We start from the raw sequence: 23,255 nt of genomic DNA, 5'->3' as shown, positions 1-23,255 counted from the left end.
TCTCTGCAAGTTAAGTATTTCTAGTTACTTCTACTTCTGCTAGATGCTTCTACTTCTTTCTAGTTAGATCGAAATGTTTTACTACTCCTCCGGCAGCTTCTTCACCTGAATAGATGCTTCCTGATTACTTCCTATGTCCCAGAATATATAAAACCTGCACATGGATCAAACTGTTGCGAAGTCTTGCCACAGCTGAGCATCTTAGTAAGTTCTGTTCATTGTAAATTTTTTACTGCTACTCTGATGTTTCATCCCTTGCCTTGATTTTTGCCTATTCTTTAGATTCTAGCTTTTGTTTTCAAAATTTTGTTTTCAAAATTTCAAAAATTTTCCTATGGTGTTTTGACCTTTGTTGATTTTAACAACTGTGGCTTTAGATTGTGTTGTGGTATTGTCAATAAACCTCCTGCACATACATAGCCAACAACCTCAAAGTCCTGAGAAACCTATATAATATATTTATATAGCATAATTTATTTATTTTTTTAAGAAAGACCCGACCCGAGATAAACCCAAAAAAATTAGACCCGAGTCCGACCCGACCCGTTGGTATTTTTTTAACCCGACTGGACCCGAATGTTGCATAGCTCTACACTAAAGTAACCGCTACAGCGTGGATTCAAAATTGATTGACAGGTCTGTTTCAACAAAAATTAGCTTACCGCCAGCCACACGTCACCAGCCACATGTCACAAGCGGTCTTGGCAAACAGAGGAGAGGTTGGAAAAGGACTCGAGTCGATGCACACACGTGATATATAGTAGTTCGGGTTTTAGTATAGTAATGCCGCTATTATTATACCCGACCCGTGTCCGAGGCACACGTGAAACTTTTAGACCCGAACCCGCTCGGATCTCGGGTCGGACCACGGGTTTTCGGATCTAAGTGGACCCATGAAGACCTCTACTCTGAGCACATGGGTTTTAGCCTATAAGACATAATTAGTTTCAATAGCTCACCATTTATAATTAGCCTAATCAATAAGGTATAAGGTTTCCTGGCAACCGAAAAACAGGTCTGGGCTACACACCGAAGCTTTCTTTTCTCATGTAATTCTTGACATAAAAGCTGAGAGACCACTATAATTTTTCTGAGGACCAAATGATTATGAGGACCTTTGGTCCTTTTTGCTCTTTACAAAGAGCCAAATACGTGTACACATACGGTCCTGACATGCAAGTGAACCCAATAAAAGCATGCAGATTGAGTGGTAGGATATGAGGAAGCTGTTTAGCCTGCTGGTCTGAATGGATCCTGAATAATTTATTGAGGCAGATTAATACTGACACACACGCACATGCTGAACGTGTTCACTTTTATCACTTTTACAATTTTCACCACATTTCACCTTCCTAATATTAGTCTACAGAAAGTGAACCGTGTGAACCGCATGAGCCTATCAATATCTGATGCAGTTTAAACAGCAATCTCGTCACACACAATCACACACACACACACACACACACACACACACACACACACACATATGACTCCCACGGTTTTTTCTGCATCCACTGAGCTGGAATAAGCACTGAGATTCTATTTAAAATCCTCATGTACTCCCACAAACACTCGGAGGCCAGCAGTGAGCTCACTGCATATGTGTACTGCATATGTGTGTGGGAAAACACTCTACCCAAAATACAACAGTCTCCACCCACTACAATCATGATCAGGCATTTCACGTTGAAAGCAATCAGATAAAAAAAAAAAAAAATGTGATTGTTGGTCTTGTGATATGTCACAGTATTAAAACTGCACAGTGTAATAATCATCAACGCTTTAAAATAATCATCACAATCCTATATTTGTAAAGACTAAATCAGATGTTTTGGATAATATGCAACCGGTAGCTACTGTAATTTCCAGTAGACTGGGTGCAAAAGAACACGAAGAGGTGGCACCACATAATTATGTAGAGAATGACACATGCATAATGTTAAATGTATTACAAATGAATGTACCACTTATGTAATGTAATGTTTTGTTTAATTACCAAATACATGAAATACAACCGTGTCAGAACTAAGTGCCATATAATGCTCTCAGAGCCAAAACATTAGGTCACATGATGTCACATGATGTCTTTATGTCAATGTGCAACAACGAAAACCTTTATCAGGAGGGTATAAGGACTGCGGCTCTATGTTTGTAGCCCATCACTTGACTGTAATGCTCTTAACTACCGAACTACATTAGTAAACTTTACAGTAGAGCCTTTATAGTAACTACAGTATACACAAACTACACAGTATACATTAACTATATCATATTGTAACGCTGCACCTATTTATTTTATTGCACTCTAATACATTACAAAAGTTATAAAAGGAGTCTCCAGTTTCAGGAGTTTGTATACAGTCTACAGGACAGAAACGTCTGAGCATTCTGGTTTCTCAATGTCTACACTACTACAGTACCTAGTGAAACTAGTGACTAAAATTACTCCACCCATCCGTCTCTCTCTCTCTGGCCATTACTTTGGACACAAAGCAGCTGTCACACATGGCACATCTGACCTCACTGGCCTTTCTAAATATTTAACACTCTGTTCCCAGTGCCCTCTCTCTCTCTCTCTCTCTCTCTCTCTCCCACTCTCCCTCTGCCAGTTTGGTCCTTAGTCAGCACTAAATCTTCAAATCTTACTGCTTCGAGGATTTGCGCCATGCTGTAATTCATCATGCAGAAAGTGGTAGCTGAGTAGAGACATGAGGGTTTACTTAATACTGGGCATGCATCATTTATGTTTATATATATTATATATATATATATTTTTTTTTTAATGGGGTTGGGTATGGTATTTTAAAATACCGATGCTTGTAGTAATCTGGGATATGTAAAATATAATGATATACTCAGAATATTCCTAAAAGAACCTTTCAGTAAATGGTTCTTAAAGGAACCCCATATTGCTTAGTACTAGAAATATATTTTTTAATTACTGACCTCTTTGACTACAAGAAACCTTTTGTGCAATGAAAACATACGTGATTTTAAGTTCCTTCAGAGAACCATACAATCTGAAAAAGAACCATTTAAGAACCTTTATTTTTAAGAGCGCTTCAAAGCCCAAAATGGATCTTTATATATGTTCACTAAAAAGAATCCAATGGCATTGAAAAGAAGTTTGATGATTCTTTTTATAGTCATTTAGGGATTATTATTATTATTATTATTATTATTATTATTATTATTATTATTTACAAAAAAATAAAAAAGTGTTTCTATCATTTCAAATTAAATTCTTTCACAAATTTAATAAACTATATAATATTTATATATTCTAAAATGTTATTCATAAGCATGTCATTCCACACTGATTTATTTTTTTTAATTATTTGAATTAAAGGACAGTTTTAATTTAAAAAGCTTCATTGCTCTCCAAGGGTTCTAGCTAGAATTTGCCTATTTTGGGAAAAAGGTTCTATTAGGTAGAACCACATGGGTCTATATAGAACCCTAAGGAACCTCTTTTACTCAGTACATCTTTTAGCACAAAGACAATTATCTTCTTATTTTGAACAAATGTCCATTGAGAGCCGACTGAGACGAACTTCAGAAAGCCGTGGGCTTTCCTAGTATTGCAGAACAGTAGGAGGATCTCAGATATCAGGCAGTCAAGGGGGTAGGTAGTAAAGAGTATGACATGATGTGTGAAATAGTACATTTTATTGTTTTTATACAGAATCCTAATGTCTAATTAAAAACATTTATTTTTAAACCATGATTTTTCAGAGTGGGGGCACGGTGGCTTAGTGGTTAGCACGTTCGCCTCACACCTCCAGGGTTGGGGTTCGATTCCCGCCTCCACCTTGTGTGTGTGGAGTTTGCATGTTCTCCCCGTGCCTCGGGGGTTTCCTCCAGGTACTCCGGTTTCCTCCCCCGGTCCAAAGGTACCCGAGGTAGTTCGGATAAGCGGTAGAAGATGAATGAATGAATGCATGAGTTTGTACAACTCAATAAATTCTGAAACATGGAATTTTCTTGTTTAAGTAGATAATTTTGAGGCAGCATTGGGGATCATGCTGGATCATTCTGGAAGCTGCATAGAAACACAGACACAGAGGTATTAGAGGTAAAAGAGAGGCAGAAATGTAGTGGGAGAAGTTAAAAAGTAGTAAGAAATTAAAAATCCTAATTTATAAATTGAAAACACTTCACCACAGTCATCCGTGACGGATAGTCAAGAGAGCAGAATTGGCTGTTCTTTCTGGGTGAGAGGGATGACACTCTTTTTTTCTCATCAATCAGAGTGACACTATCTACCTGTAGGCATCGGTAAGTCCACTCAGAGGGAAGATAGACGGAAGATAGCAGTTTTCTCAGTGTGGTACACTTCTCTGTTTAGGCTGGCTACACACTAGACGATTTTTAAATCTTTATCGACAGTTTCAACCGATATTTAATGTTATATTCCTCAGGATGCACACACTAGATGATTTGAAGACTGCACACCTGCCATCTATAGTAACAATTTCACATTGGTGAATCCACAGTCACAAGATTACACAAGAGAATCGCAAAGATCAAAAGCGATAAAAGGTGACTTCATCAACGATGTCAGTTGGCTATCTCGGCATGCGTTCTGTTTTGCGGGGAAAAACAAAAAAATAAGAAAAAGCCGTTTATTTCTGGCTCTTATTATATTGGCTTTATAGAAGCCAACATTCTGTTTTCCTATTTAAGCTTAGACAAAAATTTATAAAATTTAATGCGGCCTAGGGCTTTCGAGTCACATGCACCAAATTCGGATTTGTTGTAGACCCTGGGCTGAATTTTGTTGCTATTATTTTTCTAAGCGATCCGAGTACCAGTACTTACGGTACCGGGTCTCAAAATGACGTTTTTTTCCCATAGACTCCCATTATAAAATTTGGAGGTTTATAACTCAGCAAGCTTTCGAACTATCTACACCAAACTCGGCCAGCTCCTTTAGGGTGATACTCTGAACAAGCTTTTAAACTGGTGTACCGACTGGCCTTCTGGTTGTCCCGTAGCCCCGCCCCAAAATATGCAAAATCAAAAAACTTTTTACAACATGGACATATCATGAAATATCAAAACACTCAGAACAATGAGGGGAACTTCCTCACGTGTATTCTGATGACGTCACGTGACGTGACGTGATGTCACGTGAAAATAAAAATCTTTGCACAACATGGGCATGTGATATATCAAAACACTCAGCCCAATGAGGGGAACTTCCTCAGGAGTATTCGGATGACATCACATGCTCGTCTCCACTTGCCTCCAAATGTTTTGGCACCCTATCTTTCTGTCCACTTGCCTCCAAAAGTAACACTGACCCTTACGTCCACTCGACTCCAAAAAGCACCGGCCTTTGCGAATACTTGCCTCGTCAAAGCCAACATCAAAGTTTGTCGCGACGAACATTACAAATCTAGTTGTCTATTGTGGGTATTCCCTTTGACCCTCAAGAATAAGGAATAGTAAATGTTAAAGTTTGATATTTTCGATTCGAGATCAAGAAGGCTCCGACTCAATAAGGAGTAGTAAAACAGTTGTATTGACACCACATACCTGAGGATTATTTGATTTCAATTTCAATTTCAATTTTATTTCTATAGCCCTTTTACCGATGGACATTGTCTCAAAGCTGCTTTACAGAACATAAGAAATATAGTACAAATGTGCAAGATTAATGTTAGACTTAGATATTTCAATGTGTTCACATTTATCCCCAATGATCAAGTCTGAGGTGACTGAGGCGACTGTGGAGAGGAAAAACTCCCTTAGATGGAAGATGAAGAGACCCTGAGAGGAACCAGACAGAAAAGAGAACCCATCCACATTTAGATGACACTGGAGGGTCCAATGAGTGTTATTATGAATAATGTCATTTCTACAGTCTGACAATTATGTATTGATTAGGAGGTTGTTGTTGTCCTCAAAGACTACATGTTGTTAGCATCTTCTCTTAGTATGTCCAAAATATATTTTGGATTACTATTATTATCATTGTTATTTAGACATATGCAGCATGACATACACCTGTTAACACTGATGTCTTATTATATTGTCACATGAAGAGATATTCATCAGCTCTGGTGACAGATACGTTCGCACATTTTATGAGACTCAAAACTAATAATCAGATGAAGTGCCAAAGACAAAAAGTAGAAGAGAAAAAAAGATAATGAAAGCATAAGAAACAGACTGTTAGAACAGCTTCCAGTGCAGGAGCTAGTGTTTCTTTTAGGACTCATCCTACTGCTTAAGGGCTTGTTAAATATATAGAACGACTTCTGAGAGCCGACTGAGACGAACTTCAGAAAGCCGTGGGCTTTCCTAGTATTGCAGAACAGTAGGAGGATCTCAGATATCAGGCAGTCAAGGGGGTAGGTAGTAAACAGTATGACATGATGTGTGAAATAGTACATTTTATTGTTTTTATACAGAATCCTAATGTCTAATTAAAAACATTTATTTTTAAACCATGATTTCTCAGAGTGGGGGCACGGTGGCTTAGTGGTTAGCACGTTCGCCTCACACCTCCAGGGTTGGGGTTCGATTCCCACCTCCACCTTGTGTGTGTGGAGTTTGCATGTTCTCCCCGTGCCTCGGGGGTTTCCTCCGGGTACTCCGGTTTCCTCCCCCAGTCCAAAGACATGCATGGTAGGTTGATTGGCATCTCTGGAAAATTGTCCCTAGTGTGTGATTGCGTGAGTGAATGAGAGTGTGTGTGTGCCCTGCGATGGGTTGGCACTCCGTCCAGGGTGTATCCTGCCTTGATGCCCAATGACGCCTGAGATAGGCACAGGCTCCCCGTGACCCGAGGTAGTTCGGATAAGCGGTAGAAGATGAATGAATGAATGAATGATTTCTCAGAGTGGGGGCACGGTGGCTTAGTGGTTAGCACGTTCGCCTCACACCTCCAGGGTTGGGGTTCGATTCCCGCCTCCACCTTGTGTGTGTGGAGTTTGCATGTTCTCCCCGTGCCTCGGGGGTTTCCTCCGGGTACTCCGGTTTCCTCCCCCTGGTCCAAAGACATGCATGGTAGGTTGATTGGCATCTCTGGAAAATTGTCCCTAGTGTGTGACTGCATGAGTGAATGAGTGTGTGTGTGCCCTGCAATGGGTTGGCACTCCGTCCAGGGTGTATCCTGCCTTGTTGCCCAATGACGCCTGAGATAGGCACAGGCTCCCCATGACCCGAGGTAGTTCGGATAAGCGGTAGATTTCTCAGAGTATGATTAAGGCTGAGTGCTTGGATGACTTGAACATCACCTGCATGGTAAAATATAGCAAGTCCCTACACATTGAGTTCAGGTAAAAAGCTGCACTGTACTGACATGAAAACAAAATACAGCCATCCGACCTGTAAGGAATAAGGAATAAAGCACTGGACAGGCTGTTATAGGAAAATAATTAACGCTATAGGTGCTATAAAGAGTTTCCTTACCAGCTTTTCTTTTTTATTATGCTAATAAGACAAAAAAAAACCACAGCTTGTCATGTCACCGAGAAACCACAAAGCACAAGTTTCTCTGTACCAAAAATCTGAGAGTCCATCCTTCTTCCTTGCAGTCACCTTGAAGACCAGAACCACCGTTAAAAAATTAATCAACACCATCTGACCAATCAGATTTGAGAATTCATCAGTGTTGTGTTATAAACTATTTTAATTTTCAGTTTCAGCTATTAGTTTGAAATATGTCGAAGCTGCATGGCTCTTGCTTAAAACAACGCTTTCACCTCGCCGTTAAATATTTATTTAAAATAACAGATTGCCTGTGTGGTAACAATGTGTTATGATTATCACTTATGAAGACAGGGTGTCATCCAGTCTCAGCTTCCACAGCTTTCCTCCTCCACACTCACTGGCCATTGTGGAGCTGTGAGGCGAGTTTCGAATAAGCAACTTTTTCGAAAAACTGCCACATTCCTCTCCGTCCCCCGCTGGTGTCGGAAGCCTGTTTGGATGTAAATTTATTTAGAGGCTTCAAAATAAATCTGTGTTCCTGGAAATCCCTGCAGGAAAGCAGAACAGCTGAATGCAGCTCTTTAGAGAATGCTACTCTACTGCTGAGTAATGAATTATTTTCACTACACGCATCATGAAGACTCATGACCCGTGGCTCGATTGAAAACAATTGCTGAGGTGATGATTAGAACTGCCGATACATCAATGGCTATATTACATAATATAGTTTAATTGACTTGTACTATGCTGTTGGGAAAACCAGAGGCCAGGGTCGTAAATATAGTCATGCATGTTAATGGGTTTTAAAACATATCATGCCAACATGCGTAGACACCCACACCTATGTGGAAAAATATGACCTTAAAAGCTAATCTGTTACTGACAGAAGAGTCTAGAAGGTCATCCAGGCGTACAGGGGCTGATGAGGCACATTCTACTACACCTCCTACATGAAGTGGCACAGCTCAGTCATATAAAACTCCACAATGGGCCTTTATGTGTATAAATTGTGTACAGCTCCTGTGAACAGAATGAATGGTGGAGAAAAAGGGGGAAAAAGCAATAGGAGAAGCAACATGTCTTTGTAGCTGTGATGATGACTTAATATATAACACCAATGCAGCTCTCAAAACAGACTCGGGCTTCAGATGACAATATTAGCCAGACAGTATACATCACTTGCATAAGTATTCATCCTCCCTTGTATATTTCCACATTTTGTAGTGTTACAGCCCGGAACTGAAATGGACTTAATTGGTATTATATGTCATAAATATACACCAAAGAGCCCATAATACTGTGAAAAAAGTGTGGGGAAAATCTACAAAGACAAAACATTAAAGTTGTGCTTGCATAAGTATTCACCCCACTTCTTGCTGTGAAACCCTTAGTTGTCACAAATCCCATAAGCTCATTAAATGAACGGAGTCCACCTGCATGCAATTTCAAACGTCACATCATCTCAATATAAATACAGCTTACAGCTACTGAGAAGCCCGAACAATATATTTTAAAAATGGCCAACGATATCAGAATACAAATGTGCAAAGCGGATAAAAAACTTCCCAGAAGGCAAAGTTGGATCTACCTAGAATTGACCAAGCAAGGGGTGAATATTTATGTAACAAACAGCCTTTTTTATCATTTAATTAAACTTATTGGTTGAACTTAATTCAACTGTAAGGTTGCAACACTATTATATCAATTCCAGGTTATAACACTTAAACTATGTGAAAATGCTCAAAGGGGGAGAAATACTTATGCAAGCTTAGGTACTGTACAACCGGCCTTCTTAAACTTCTGCTTTGAGAAGATATCAATATATATATACACATCACTTCACTCTATGAAGGTGTGTTCTGTTTTCTGTGCTGTAATAAAGCAATGTATGTTATAACATTCGCATTAGCCTGTTTGTAAACTAACAACCATGTGTTTACATAAACTCCTTCTGTGAGGTAAATTAATACCACACTTAATGCTAACAGTTACTAGCATCAGTAATCCTAGTGGCAGCGGTTAACTAGAAAAGGTGTTTTTCACCCCAAATCTATGTGAGAAGTGAAAGAAGCCAATCAGAAAACCTTTACAAAGTTCATTTACCTGCAAGGTTATGTTTTGTGATACTGCATTCCTCCCTTCCTCAAATAAACTGCTAATCTGCCTTACTTTTTTTCTCATTTGTTGTATTTTACAGAATGTTTCTCCTGCTTCTAAAAAAATCATACATTTAAGTGCTTAAAGTGGAAAAAAAAATGAATTGAAGAAAAATAACTGATGCTGAAAAGCGAATGCAAAATATGTTTTTTAGGCTTGAGAACTAATGTATTGAACACTGGATGACTTGGAATCTGAAAGAGCAAATTTTATTTAAAAAATTGGCATAGATCTATCTATGTTTCTAAACTGTTAAGGATTAGGATATTCAATAAGATTTAAATGTTTATCCAAAATAGTCTTATTGTGTACAGGTGAATGATGGTTTACTTTAAGTTCAGGTACAATTTAAGACATGGAAAGATGATTCAACTTAGAAGATAACTCTCAAGTAGTCTAGACAATGGATTAGATTAAGTTTTATTTTTAAAAACTGGTAAAATTGAGTTCAGTATCCAAAACCTGACATAACAACTGAAGCTGAAGAAAAAAATAAGTTCATGGCCTTATTTATTAAAGTTTTTCCCACATTAATGTTGTCTTACTTGTCAGACAGCACTGCATTGTTTACCAAAGTCTTCCTATAGGTCCACATTCATCATAATAGTGCTAAAACCTATTAAAATGTTCCCATGTGAAAATACACTGTGCACTTTCAGAAACAGTAAAAACACAATAAAACATTGAATGTACGTAGAAATTTGTGCTTGCGTAAGCTAGGAGATTTTCGAACGCTTTTGGCTGCTGGTGTTGCAGAAAGCTCATTTAAATTGTTCAGATTCCACCAATCTGTTTTAAGATCAGCAATATTCTCCCTTTCTCCTTCACCTTATCAGCGCTGTACACATTCGCACTCTCCAGGCTCTGATAAGAGTGTGTGAATGTGTGTTTGTTTCCATTCTGCCACGCTCTGCTGGTGTCCACCTCACAACAGGCCTTCTGAGCAAATCAGCCCCCCATTATTCCAGACAAAGGCTTTGACCCCTCACTTTGACACCCTCAGTACCTAATAAGCTATCGTCACCAATTCCTCCAGCCCCACAGGGTCAACGGTCCTTACTTCACTTTGTAAGTAGTTTTTGATTGTCTGATCACTGTTGCCACCGTAATGCTAATTTGTAATGCTAAGGAACAGTAGCAGTGAATATGCATGTGAATAGAGAAAAGCCAGCAGGTCGGATTTCATATTCCTTCACACTGGTTGGCTGAGTGAGCGCGAGAGTGCGTGTGTGAATGTGATCCAGCTAATGCAGGGATGATTAGAGTGATCGCAATCACATGCAGTGGGAGGCTATTGACAATAGAGGAGAAATGAGCATCAAACACATTTATCATCTGCTTTGGTGCTTGATAGCTCAGCGTGTCTCTCTGCAGGAGAACAAACACTAACTAAAATTCGATAAAGCTTTTAGAGCTTCATGATCTTAGGATCGGCGCACAACCATGACGTTCCTCTTATATTAGAATTAAGTAAGAGTGTCAGATGTCTTGTCAAGGTTGGCCGAACATGCTGTAGTGACGGCGCTCCATGTTTCTGTCTTATATAGCAAAGGAAGAGAAGGTTAAATATTTCATTGGATGGAAGGTTTGGATGAATTTTTAACATCCAGGGCAGTTTCGCTCCTTATCCCTGCTCTGCTGAGTACATAGACAGAGGAAGTACAAGTGTCTAATGGGATAACAGTGGCAAAAAGCTTTTTCAAAGCCCCAAATAAGTCTCACAGTACTCTCATCAACTCAAAGAAATTGTCGTTCAAATCATTCCAGCTTGACTGACGAACGCTTATTACTGCTTATCAGCTAATACCAAATACTGTCTGCTAGCAGATAAGCATCCTGCTGCTAATAATTAAATGAAAGTAAAAAATTAGCGAGGCGTAAAACTTGCTGTTGTAAAACAATAATTACTGATTTCACCCATTTCTTTTTTCCAATAATTGTATAACTCAAACGTCGTGAAATATTTTATTTATACCACTGCAATATGCAGCAAGAACATTATTACATTATTTTTGTAATAAACAACTATATGCTAATCGATTACAGCTCATCATTTAATGTTGTGGAGACAAGCTAGTTCCTGTTTTTCCTGTGTCGTTCACTCATCTGCCTTTTTTTTCCTTGCTCTGTTGACAAAAATACACACAGCCTCTCATTTGTGAGCAGGAAGGTTATCGGTCTTGAAGATGTTTTGTGTATTTGTAATATCAAAGCTAAAAAAACTCAACTGTGTTACTCAATTTTAGAGTTAGTTGGAAATGGATCCACCACAAAAAACATTAGTTTATATTTATTATGGATTTATCTTGCATTTGGATGAACAATGCCTGGCCATGTGTGTGATGATTCCAATATCCATCTACGAGCTTCATATACAAATTTTTTGGTTAAATACCTGAGCAAAACTGACCATATCCTTTTACTGAACACCATGCATCATCACGGAGAGAAAAATCATGACACAGTAGGCATGCAGAGAGTTGTACAAACGAAACAAGGCAAGCCTGAGTTCTGTGTGTATTGATTTTTCTCTCTGAGTGTCGTGTTGTGTAACACCACTCTGATGTTGAGGCCCTTACACACCAGCCCTAAAGCAGATTTTCCCTCATAAACACAGGCGAGTGAATTATTACGCAGCTGAATGCTTGAAAATGGGTTTTTAAAAAACTGATAGGAGCTTAAAGCTCCCGAGTGACCTCAGCGCAGACCGAAAAGCGGCTTAGTGTGCCCCAACAGTGCATAATTCCTCTCTAAACTAATGACACAGGTCCCGTGGCAGGCTTTTCCATTAGGACAGAAAAGCAATGCTATGAATGCGTACCTGCCAGAAGAAACAAGGTATTTCATCACTATTGTGAGAGACTTTTCATCCCAGTCACGCCATCTGAGCATGCTTTATTAATAGAGTCAGATGTCGCACTATCATATGTGTATGTGTCTGCTTTAGGGATCTTTTTGGCCAATAACTAGGTTCTTTTACTTGAATGTTACTCAGAACACGTATGACATTTACACTGGGAACGAGGGAAAACAGAACAAAGACAGCACAGCGAACTAATGACAAGGAGCAGTCTGAATTTCAAACAGGAATTGTGATTTGAATCAGAAGCATGTCAGGCTCTGAGAAACTTCTCTAGTTGCTTATACTGCAATATTAAACACAAGCAGTATCTCATGTTTTCTTAAACTGGGAAAAATAGGAACCCTTGTGAATCTGAATGTCTACGATTGTATGAACGAATGATTTCTGACACAGAAATTAGTGAAAGAATCATTAAGTAAAGAATAAAGCTAATAAATCAAGCTTGTGCTGTTACAGTAAAGCAATCACATTGGCTGGTGTGATGCTGATGCCCTGAAGTTGATTTATTTCCAATAACAGCACACCCCACATTCAAATTTCATTTGATTCAGTTGGTTGATTGCTGAAATAATTTTTCAGCACATTTAAAAAGGTTTTCAAAATTGGCGAAGATTGCCTTCTGAATCCGATCGTGATTGTACCTGGTGTCCAACAGTGTTGTTTCGGATTCAGACTCACTTGATTCTATTAAACCTTGTCACATTTGCATTTATCTTACAGTATGTCATCACAAATGTGCACAAAGAACACAACATGACGTATATATTTTTAAAATTATTACTCCGTTGTCTACATGAAAACTAATGTCGTCAGCAGAACACACACGTAGTGTGTTTACTTAATTCCTGAACAAGTGCGGACCTGAGTATGGATCGAGCTCACATTCACGAGACTCGAACTCACAACACCTCCTACAGGTAGCGTCAGGTTTGGTACCATGGCATCCTTCCCGTTCCACATGACTAAAGCTTGCACTTTACCAATTGTTCCTGCAAACCACACAGTCACTTCCAAACTAAACTGCTAGTGTGAAAGCCCACTAATTTACATGCACCTCAATCAGTCTAAATAGTCGTGTAGGCTTGTTACCATTATGTATTTTTTGATCATTCCATCCCATCTCCCCTTCACTGTTATAACAACCTCAACCTATCTGAAAAGGCTTTCCACTAGATTTGTGTTCATTCAGCCACAAGAGCATTAGGCACGTCAGGCACTGATGTTGGTTGAGGAGGTCTGGGTTTCAGTCAATGATCCAAAAGGTGTTTATAGTGGTTGGTAGCAAGACTCTGTGCAGGACACTCAAGTTCTTCGACACTTTGCTTGGCAAATCAGGTCTTCATAGAGCTTGCGTTGTGCACAGAGGCAATGTCATGCTTGAACTGGTTTAGGCCTCTTAGTTCCAGCAAAGGGAAATTGTAACGCTACAGCATACAAAGACAGTTTCAATCGTCCGAGAGTGAAAACCCTGAAGAAGCGAAACACTGAATCAATAACAGGAAGTGAATTAAACATACCATGTATTTTAATTTGTGGCTTGCCGATAAAAATAAAAATCTGGATGCAAACATATAAAATGTTTTAAATTGGTTGTTTACATAATTATCTAGTAATTAATTGAGGGTCGTCTCCATGCTTAGGGGACTTCTGAGAGTTCTTCTGAGTGTGCTTAACAAACCTTTGTTTAAATTCGGTAGCTGTATTTCTGACCAATGAACAAAACCAATAAAATAACATCAAAGAAATGAAAACTATTAACTACAGTTAAAATAAAACACTTCTAGTTTTTATTTGAGTTGGTCACGTATTTTAATCATCAAAAGATCCCAGTTTCTTTGTAGCTACTGAATTATTCATAGTAGTGGATGAAGCTGAATAACAACAATAAACCAGGACTTTACGGGGCTTGCGTCAACTGTCTTAAAGGCTTTCACTAAAAGTGAGCTGGATTTTTCTCAGCACAAGGAAACACCTACTCGCTAAAGATGTGGTATGCAGAGATACGGTTGAAAAATGCTGGAGAATCCGTTTAAAAATAGCTTAACTAATCTTAAATCCATTGAAAACCAGCCTTGGTAGGCAGCATTTGTGAGATAAAGTCCCAAGCAGCAAATGGATAGTGGTCTTTTAAGAGCCTGTATATTCAACATCATATATTGTGTCCATTTATATGATGGTAATCCCGTCATTTTGAATGAAAGGATATATATATATATATATATATATATATATATATATATATATATATATATATATATATATATATATATACATATATATATAATGTAAGTGCATGTACATTTGTGTGTTGGGGTTAACTCATTTTTAAATCCAAACAAACACTGTTAGACTCTTCCTCTCAGTCTTCCTTTCTTCACTATCTTTCTCTCTCTTATCCAAAGAGAGCCATCTGCCATTCACTGTGCGTCAGAGGGAAGGTAAGCAGGCATCTGGCCACCCTAATCTAAGTGGTGTGTGTGTGTGTACCCACAGCAGGTGACCGCTATCTGAACTATATCAAGTCGATCTCCTAGGATGGAATTCTCTACCTCGTCTGATATTTTGTACGGTTCAGAAGAATGTATTGATATCTGACACCATGACTGATATGCTACATGAGATCTAATACTAAACAAAATAGCACTGCTTTATTATCATTGGTAGAAACTCCCCCACACACTCCTCCTCCCATATCAGAGAGTTGTTTCCTGGGAAAATGAGCTCCGTGATAAAGGGATGGGCATGTAAATCAGACCTGGTTAGCGTGATGTTTAAGAGTGAGAGCACAAGAGGTGAGGCGAGGATGTGACAAGGTCTGACAAAATGTAGACCATCAGCTGCTTACAGAGATTTTTATCCCAGCAGACAGAAAAACGAAACACACCAGCGACTGAGACTCAAGACTCTTGTGGGCTTGAGATCACACCTTCTTTGCTGACAACAGCAGGACAGCAGATTCAGCACACACACACACACAAATATATTTGCACACACCGGGTGAGTAAAGCAGAGAGTTTGGAGGTGTTTGGAGAGTAGCAGCTGCCACAGGAGCACTTGGGGCGCTCAGCATTTTGCGCTCCAGTGAAGAACAATGTGGTTTAATTAGCAGTAACCTTTTTTTGTATCCAGAGACCAGGATATATGTGCCATTTAATACACACCCACACAAATTATAATTATAAGTAATTATCGGTCATTATCGTTATCAGAAATAAAGGTACCATAATCTAAATTGTCATTTGTGTGATACTATCATGGGCATATCTTTATTACCTTTATTGTACCTTTATTAAATATATATGTATTAAAGAATGGCAAAAAAGCTTCTGTTTACAATTTAGTGCTATAAACAGAAGTTTTCTTATGAGGCTCTTTCATCTGTCCCTTGAAACTCATAACACCAACAAACTTAAAGTTACAGCTTTATTTCTGTCCGTTATAAAGCGCTGATACTGATGACTCCATCCTTAAATGTTAAATAATAATCTTCTCACAAAAAACAACATCCAAATAAAAAAAAAAGATGGATCTATTTTTCCAGCTTACCTAGAAATGCAAAAACAGAAATCCCTACCCCTTTAAAATCCCTAACCCTTACACCCCTTATATTAAAGGTACAAAAAAGATAAAGGTATGATCTCATGTCAAAAGGTACACATACTAACCCCAGTCACGATATTATAGTATTATATAGACTTAATATAGATTATATTATTATAGACCTGAAAGCACCGGATCTTTACTATAATCTATCCTAAAAAGTTATCTATCTCTTCCAACTTGGCTCATGCTCCTGTAAAACCTCCAGATATAAACAGACTGAGAAACTGTCTTACCTTACTGTAGACTGAAAAAACTCTCATTCAAAGCAATGGAAGAAATCCAAAGCAAAAGCAATCCTTAAAAATAAAATATAAAAAAAAAAAATCTGCTAGATCCACGTGTTGAGAGGACAAGTGTCTTTTTGTCCAGGTGATACTGTACTGGAGGATGAAGACAGGATGAAGATGAAACTGTTCTCTCAATCAAAGAATCTCTCTCTCTCTCTCTCTCTCTCTCTCTCTCTCTCTCTCCACCCCAGAGTAAGTGAGAAAGAGTGATCTCTTAAACAGTAAAGTTCCAGGTTAATAAAAGGACTTCATGCATCATGTGTTGAGGGATCACTGATCACCCTGGTCTCACGTGTCATGATGTTCATGCACAGATCACATCCACAGATATTCATTCATGCAAAGCACAGACAGACAGATTGCTCAGAAATAAACACTCCTGTTTCGCTTCTTTCGTTCTCTCACTTTCTCTTTATGCGCCTCGGATCTCTGTTCTCTGCTTTCCGCAACTGCTTCTATCTCTGTTGTGTGCAGATCTGCTGCTGAAAACCTCCCTGATGCCTCTGCCTTAATCCATCCTCCTCTTTGCCCGCCCCTTTTTTCTAAGCGAATCAGAAGGAAGCTCTGTCTGAAGGACCGCCCACAATCTCCCACCTCTGGTTTAGATTCAACAGAGTGGCTGGTGCTGAATATTCATGTAGGGAAATGAATGAATAAATAAATAAATAAATAAATAAATAAATAAATAAATAAAGTTTGTATGTATTTTTAAGCTTTTATTTAAGATTTAATTTTATTAATTTTTATTAATTTTTATTTATTGTTTTTATTTTTTTGTTTATTTTTAATCCAATATCCTTATCCTCATATTCCCCCTTTCTGTACTGTTGTTTAAATTTCTCTTTCATTTGTTCCTATATAAATCTTAAAAAAACAAAAAGTAAATTATATTCAAAACATATCAGTGTGGTTAAAAGTTTGGACAACACCATTGAAACAGTCATACAAAGGTTTCATACAAGAATAATAATAATAATAATAATGACGACATTACATCATGAAATTATACATATGGCTGACAATATATCTGCCAAATAAGATAGAAATAAAAATTAGAATTAGAAATATAAATTCTTAGCAGTTTTCCTGATAAAGCTTCTCCGATATTCTAACCGTAAACTACTTGTTTGGGGAAGTTATTTATTGTGTGCTTTAAAGAATAAAAGGTAAAATAATGTTCAAATGCATTTTGCTTTAGAAATGGTTATTAAGTAGGGGTTTAAGCCTGAAGACAATACAATTATGATTCTTAAAGACAATATCTGACAATATGATTCAATTCATGTACTCAATTTACAAACACAATGATATGTCACAAACTGATCAGAATCTGGAAAACTTAACTACTAATTTGCAAATGATTATAATGTAGAGAAGGAGTTTAAAAAGACATACTTTTAAGTCATGGGCAAGCTTAAGTTATTTATATGCTAATTTAAAAAATCTGAAGTTTTTTCTCAATAATAAACAACTTCTAATTGTTTCAATGATTCGTTTTAATCTATGCATTTTAAATAAAGAATAAAAAAATTAAGTATTAAGGAGATTTATTTATATTTGTCTTAGAAACACACTGGAATCCATTAGCAAAGAAAATGAAAAATATCTAGATTTTTTGATAAAATACGTACCTACACTTTTGGTTAAGTTAATTATAAGTTAAGTTATAAGTTAAGTTATAACGTACAATTAAAGCTTAGTAAAAAAAAAAAAAAAAAACAGGTTTAATGAACTGATACATGTTTAGTGATTGGATATTTCTTAAATGAACCTTCAATTATAAATCTTTGTCTGGAAGCCAGTTTAGTTCACCAGCTCTAATCAACTCAAAAAAAATAACAGACAGGATGTCTGATACATGTTTTGTGATTGGATAAAAAAATCCAGATCTAACTGGACATGCATATATGCGATAATACCTATATTTGTCACATCATTAACACTAACAGGTTAAAAGTCATTTTTAAGTTTTATAAAACAAAAAAATTGCCTTTCCTTTTAATAAAGCGCTCATTTAGAACTAGAAGTGGAGAGAAAAGTCCTTTGGTATTTGATGGAAATAAAAAAAATTTTTTTCCTTCTTAATTGTAATAAAATATAATACACTATATTTAAACTACACAAAGCTTCATAATGAATTTTTCCTTAAACTGTTTTTTTTTCCCTCATATTTTTGTCAATATAGGATGAAATTTGAATTCTTTCATTTTCGTCTCAGTGAAATTTTTAAACTATGCTTTTAAAATTTAATCACTTTCATCATCCTGCCTGTTATTTTCTTTGAGTTGATTAGAGCTGGTGAACTAAACTGGCTTCCAGACAAAGATTTATAATTGAAGGTTCATTTAAGAAATATGTGTGATATAAAATAAACGTCAGTAATTACTCGCTTGTGCAGCACAGATTTTTAATGGCTTAGAACTAAATTGGGCATTCTGGGAATTTTGCTTTAAAAAAAATAGTGTAACGTGAGAGAATCATCATAATTAAAGAACATACAATAGGAATAAATCATATTTAAGGTAAAAAAAAAAAAAAACAAGAAGTATAATGACACAAAACTCTAAAAAAAAAAGGCTTGTACTTGAAGTCTTTAATTGCAGGACAAACGTGAACAATAATCATGAAGTATAAAAACTAATCGAGGACTAACAAAGAACTAGTGAATACAATCAGGTAACAAACTAATGACAGGACAGAGACAGTGACAGGACTAGAACAAAACACCTAAGCATGGATTTCTTTGTCATGGGAACAGAGATGCTGTGGAGGATACCTTTAAAAAGCATTTGAAAAAATAAATAAATAAATAACAGGATTTATTCTGGAGGTTCCAAAGACTGCAGCTCTGAAAAAGATCCTACGCTAGGATTAACCTGTCCAGCAAATAAGACAGGCTCAGTGTAGTTGTTTTTTGAAGCTACTGCAGCTACTTGTTTTGCATGTAATGTAAAATTTCCCTCTGTCTAAGTAAAAAGTTGAACAAATCCCTTTGACCTCTCTGTCAGCTGAAGAAGCGATGAGGCAGAGGGTGAAGAGGGAAGAGACGGTCCATATGGGCCTGTCATTACACCATGCAGGAGAGGAGTAACACTCTGACACTGTTTGTGTGTGTGTGTGTGTGTGTGTGTGTGTGTAAGAGAGAGAGAGACTTAGTATAAAGGTATAGTTTTCCCTTCTCCTTGAGTTACACCTTGTTCTTCTATTCTTTCACTCCTCATCTTTTCTCTTCTGTCTTCTCCCTTTCCTTTCTTCTTCTATCCCTCTTTATCCTCCTGTCTTCACATCATTGTATCCTCTAATTCTTCACTATGCTCCACTTCCTTCTTTATCTTCTTCTCTGTTCTCTCTGTTCTCAGTCACCCCCCGGTCATTGTTTCCTTGTCATTCTTCATCCTCTCCTCCTCTCTCCTCGATTCTCTCTGCTGTTCCTCCTCAGTCATCCCTCAGTTATTTCTGTTTTACTCTTCTCTCCCAGGTTCCTGCTCTTCCCTCTACCTAAGTCTACCTTTTCCTCTTCTACTCTTCTGTTCTCTTTTAGCCTCTTTTAAACTCCCTTCTGCCTGTCTTCTGTCACCTTCTCCTTCTCCTTCTCCTCCTCATTCTTCTCAGCCTTTCTTTTTCTTATTGCCTCTCCAGCCTGCACCTCCTTAATCCATCTCTTTCTTCCTCATCCATTGCTCATTTCTTTTTCTCCTCCCACTCTTACTTCTCCTCCATCAAACCTCCTCTTCTGTTCGCCTCCACTCCCTGCTGTCTATCCAACCTTCTTTTTTCTCTCCTTACTTTTTTCACGTCCATCTTTACTCCTCTTCTTTTCACCTCCTCTCCTCTGTGTAACCTTGCGATCTTTAGTCATCCTTCCTTTCTTTCCGATTCTCCTCTCCTCTCTGTCTATTTTCCTCTTCTCCTAAATCTCCTTAATCTGTCTTTCCTGCCCATCCATCTTCTCTTATTCCTCCTTTCCACCCTTTTCTTTACTCTTCACCCCTTTCTCCTCATCAGAAGACAGACTGCATTATTCTCAGTGGCATGTTCAGATGTTGGTCATTGCACCAAAACACTTTACGCTCCAGAATGCTACAAAGGCCAGGTCAAATGCAAACGCTCTATAAACACACACACACACACACACACACACACACACACACACACACACACACACACACACACACACTCCCATCGTTTGTGGGCTGTGAAACGAGTCTATTTGTTGACAACTGTTTGCCATGCTGGAGTGTATCGATTATCTGTTTCAGGGCTGCACAGGACTGTCTTCTCTCTTCCTCTCTGCATTCTTCCCTTTCCTCTCATCTCTCGCCTGTCATTCTCAGGATCGGTGAAGACACCCACCTCCTCTCAACGAGTACTGAATTTTTCATGCATCCCCAGTGGAACTGCAAAAGACTGTTAACAGCCATCTTTAACGCACGACCCTGAGATCAAAGACCTGTCACTCACAAATCCAGACATTTAGCTTCAATAATGTACTAACAACAATGCTAATGCATACACACACGAATGTGTAAACACTGCTAGAGGAAGGAATTAGTGCGTAGTTAGTATAGGGCTGTAATATTTTATGCCATTTGGCGGACACGCGTATCCAAAGCGATTTACATTTTTATCTCATTTTATACACCTGAGAAATTGAGGGTTAAAGTCCTTGCTCAGGGGCCCAGCAGTGGCAGGTTGGTGGACCTGGGAGTCAAACTCACAACCTCCCAAATAGTAGGCCAACACCTTAAACACTAAGCTACGACATCCCACAATAGATAATAGATTATAATAATAGTAGATCAAACAATAACGATAACTTTTATCTTTGATTGTTCTTTCATTTTTAGTTCTTAGCTTGCCATGCATAACCATCGGCAGTGTTATTGTTGGCATCTAAACACACATCTGTTGATTAACCTGCTCGCCCTCGTGCCTCGTCCCCAGCCCCAACATGCATATTCATGACACAGCGTCTCTGTAAAGACTCTATTTAAATTGGAAATGTCCCTTTCATGTGCATGTCAGACCGTCGGAAGGTGCTGTGTAAGCACACAGTTGGATGAGGACACAGCTGCTGTGTGTTCGTTGTCAAAAAGGTGTAATGTTGACTAAAACAGGAGACGGATGGTTTCAGATCTGAAAACTTAAACAAAAGGCTGCCAAGTGTGTAACCTTCTTTGAGTAGTCAGTGGACTGATTTCAGACCGATAGACAGACAGAGAGAGAGAGAGAAAGAGAGAGAGAGAGAGAGAGAGAGAGAGAGAGAGAGAGCAGTAGATATAGAGCACATAAGATAGAGCCACATGCTGTAGCTCCACTCTGACAAATGTGAATTGGTTAAACTTGGAACAGTGTGAAGATGCAGAAAACCAACACTGAGTCACCTAAAATATTCATGATGCCAGGCAAAATTTTGAAATTCTCTCTCTCTCTCTCTCTCTCTCTCTCTCTCTCTCTCTCTCTCTCTCGCTCTCTCTCTCTCTGTCGAGATGTAACTTAACCAAACAGGACTAATTAGACCACTCAAGTAATAAAATCATTTTAACTGTGATTACTGACAACTTGCACATTTGCAACTTTCACACGAATAAATTAATACAAAATAATACAAAGGTTAACATTGGAGTTAGGGATTGGGGTTAGTGCTGTTCTGTTCATCTTCATACAATTTAATTTATATTATTTGCAACGAAAAAAGAAGAATAAATGAAACAAATAAGCAGATAAAGATAAAATGTACAGAAATTGAATTAATAAAACTGGTAGACAGCCAAAAAAGGTTCAGAAATAATTACTGATAATATTGATGATAATATTAATTGATCTTAAATCTTAATTATAAATCTATTCATTTAGGGGATTCAAGTTTGTAGTTTTGGAATCCTATTGTGTTTTTTAGGATCTTTTATTTTCATCTTCTTTCATCATCTTCTTATACAGATGTGAAACCTGTATAAAAAAAAAAGGAGTACATCATGCCCAAATTTAGGCAAGTGATTTGGGTTCAATGGTCTAATGGTGTTGTTATAGTTCATGAGCTTCCATTTTGGTCCATATCTTATGAACCTGTAATGATACATGAGCTGTACAAACTCAATTCTTACTGTTCACTTATTCTTTGTGTTCTCGCTGACAAAAATACGGTGGCCGGGAAGTGCAAAACACATTAACAAAACCCAAACCAAATTAACAAAACCCAAACCAAATTAACAAAACCGAAAACACATTAACAAAACCCAAACCAAATTAACAAAACCGAAAACACATTAACAAAACCCAAACCAAATTAACAAATCAGAAAACACATTAACAAATTCGAAAACACAACGACAAGTCAGACAACCCAGAAACGGTAGTGTATCGTTTTTGAATGGAAACTTACCGATCATTGGACAAGACACCTGTCACTCAAGATATACAGGTATGGAATCTTATGTGTAATGTGTAAAGTTCTCCGTTTAAATAAAGTTCTCCGTTCAAGAAAATAACAGAATTAATCCACAGTAATCCATTCCATCCATCCATTCCAACCTTTCCCTGTGGCAGACTGTTGAACTTCATGTATACTTGGAGTGACAGGTGTCTTGTCCAATCACAAACTACACCAACCGCTTCTGGGTTGTCTGAAATGTCGTTGTGTTTTCTGATTTGTTCATTTGTTTTCTGATTTGTTAATGTGTTTCATGCACCGATTCAGACAACCCGGAAGCGGTAGGTATAGTTTTTGAATGGAAACTTACCGATCATTGGACAAGACGACTGTCATTAAAGATATAAAGGTGAATGAAAGGTGTCTCGTCCGATGATGGTAAGTTTCCATTAACAAATTATACCAACCGCTTCCGGGTTGTCTGACTTGTTAACGTGTTTTCGGTTTTGTTAATTTGGTTTGGGTTTTGTTA

General features: G+C 37.8%; 1 protein-coding gene across 1 annotated transcript in view; it reads right to left on the bottom strand.

The window, feature by feature from the left end:
• large2 (LARGE xylosyl- and glucuronyltransferase 2) overlaps positions 1-16,398 on the bottom strand; it is an 82,429-nt gene extending 66,031 nt beyond the window's left edge. Inside the window, exon 1 of the mRNA XM_060877503.1 lies at positions 16,300-16,398. The gene's annotated coding sequence lies outside the window, so the exon portion shown is untranslated. The remainder of the gene's footprint in view (positions 1-16,299) is intronic.
• Between the last annotated feature and the right edge of the window lie 6,857 nt (positions 16,399-23,255).

The sequence above is a fragment of the Tachysurus vachellii genome, chromosome 9 (assembly GCF_030014155.1).
Source record: "Tachysurus vachellii isolate PV-2020 chromosome 9, HZAU_Pvac_v1, whole genome shotgun sequence".
NCBI classification, from domain to species: domain Eukaryota; kingdom Metazoa; phylum Chordata; class Actinopteri; order Siluriformes; family Bagridae; genus Tachysurus; species Tachysurus vachellii.
Note: the sequence above shows the minus strand (reverse complement) of the source record. Positions and strands in the feature narration are given on the sequence as shown.